The sequence below is a fragment of the Stegostoma tigrinum genome, chromosome X, assembly GCF_030684315.1.
Source record: "Stegostoma tigrinum isolate sSteTig4 chromosome X, sSteTig4.hap1, whole genome shotgun sequence".
In the NCBI taxonomy this organism is placed as follows: domain Eukaryota; kingdom Metazoa; phylum Chordata; class Chondrichthyes; order Orectolobiformes; family Stegostomatidae; genus Stegostoma; species Stegostoma tigrinum.
Window position 1 is genome coordinate 18,587,173 of NC_081404.1, and position 2,463 is coordinate 18,589,635.

A 2,463-nucleotide genomic window follows, 5' to 3' on the forward strand; every position below is an offset into this window, starting at 1 on the left:
TCGTTCTATCTTACGTTAACTGAAAGTCATCTAAATCTCTGTGTATCTTGCAGCAAGTCCCATTCTATTGTCATCGTTGTGCTCACTGACCGGCATTGACTCCTGATCAAGCAGCCAGTTGATTTTTTTTTTAAAATCTTCATCTTTTTCAAATCTCTCTTTGCAATCTCCTCCAACCCCATACCCTCTGAGATAGCTGTGCCTTTCCGATCCTCATCTCTTGTGCATTTACAAGTGTAATTGTTCCATCTTTGGTTATGCCTGCAATTGCACTGCAAGCTCTGGTATATTTCTCCTGCACCTCTCCTCCCTACCAATTTACCTCCTTTAGGACATTTCTTAAAAACCTACCCCTTTGACAAAGCATTTGCCCAACTGACCTAATATATCCTTGGGTGGTTCAGTGTTATATTTTGTTATACTTTTTATTATGCTCCTGCGAAGTGCCTTGGGACATTTCATTATGTTAAAGATGCTATATATATTTAGATTGTTGTATCACTTTCTGAAGAAAACAATTGTATTTACATTTTTTCATGACCACTAGACATCTCAAAGTGCTTTATAGTCAGTTAAGTAACTTCTGAAGTGCAGTCCCTGTCATACTGTGGAAAAGAGTCTAAACAATGTAATTTTAAAATGCTTTTTGACATTGCTACTGAAAAGGGAGTCATAGTGGAAAGACCAATTGATAATCTGTGGTAAAATGTATGGAATTTTAGGTTTTATGAAATTGCTAGAGTGCTAAAGCAAAGAGGATATGTGGAATTCATACCAGTTATCACTTGGGCTGCAATTCCAAAATTAAGATTTGGTTCTTATTCTCATCAACCTGTGATTTTTGACCTCATTTGGTTTAATGAATAGGAATACCATGGTTTGAAGTCAAAGGAATAGTTAGAATAGGGAGGAGGGAGGCTTCTGCTAAGCTGAAGTGCTTGTTTTTCTCACTGGAAAGAAGAAAGAACATGTTCCTTTCCCTGCACTGAGATCAAAGTTCACTCTTTTTTGGATTAAGTCAACGATATTTGAGATGTTAGTCTTGAAAGCTCCATTAGACTCCCAGATCCTGCAGATTTTTGTGGGAGAAAATTCCAGATTTCCCTTGCCTTTTTGCTTCCTGGCATCACCCCTGAAGGCCTGGCTCTAAATTCCTTTTATCACTTTAAACATCTCAATTATATCAGCCCTCAATCTTCTATACTCATGGAAATGCAAGCTTACTCTGTGCAAACTGTTCTCATCATTTAACTCTTCAATATAATTCTGGCAAATCAATGCTGTTGATTTGCTCCTCATGAAGTATGGTATTCAGAACCAAATGTAGTTACTCCAGATTAAGGATCTCTACAACCAAAACATCCCTTCTTTTCTGTTGAGGTAAGACTGTAATCATTTAGTTTGGGGAGGGGATGATAACAAGCATGTAACCATATGGTGTACCGACTTAAGCTAAAAATGGTTCCTGGCCAGAGATTCTGTCTCCATTGTTTCATACTTACTAATGAGATTCCTAGTATCTTGCGTACAATGGCAAAGGGAAAAAGCAAATGCCAGGAGTCTGAACTAAAATCACAGAATGCTGAAAATGCACAACAGGTCGGGTGGTTTCTGGGGCAAGGAGGAATAGATTTGTTTGGGGTGAAATTTTTTGTCATTGGAGCTTGTCTGTGCTTTGCCCAATTTTTTTCTGCTTTTCCAGCATTCCTTGTTTTAGCCTTTTTCAAGTGAATACATTTAGCTATGAATAAAAATGGAAGAAAATGCACTTCCTCTCCACAGCCATCTATCTACAACTGACAGTCTTTGTTTAAACTTTTTTTGAAGTATCTGTAAACTTTAAGAAAATCCCTGCTCCTTTGTTTCCTCTTAAAGAGAGTCTCACTGTCAACACTAGTTTTTTTTAGTATAAAAACAACTGAGAATCATTATTAACATCAACACCCGTTTGAACTTTGTGTACTTTTGTTTAAAATTTCTTTTTGTTTAACCAGTAACATGATGACATTGTGGATACTGTCGTGGAGGGTCACTGGTTCGAAAATGGTGTGGCAACAAAACTCGGGTCAGTTGAACAAAAGCAGAAATTGCTGGAAAAGCTCAGCAGGTCGGGCAGCATCTGTGAAGAGAAATCCGAGTTAACGTTTCAGGTCCGGTGACCCTCAGTTGATACCATTTACCCGGATGCTTTGTCTTCACTTTTGAATATTTATTTTACTCGTGTTGGCCTTAGTAACTCCTCCAAAACACAATCTGCTCTGATTACTGCCATCAGCAGTCACTGTGGGGATGCAGCATGGGCGGGGCTAGGGAGGAAAATAGTGATCTGGAATCAAAGTTAGCCCTAGTTTTTATTAACTGTTTTTGTTTTAAAAAAAGGTTTCCTGATGAGACTCCACCTTGAGGCACAGTTTCTCCCCACCTCCCTCCCTCCCTCTCTCTCTTTCTCTCTGCTATTGCACC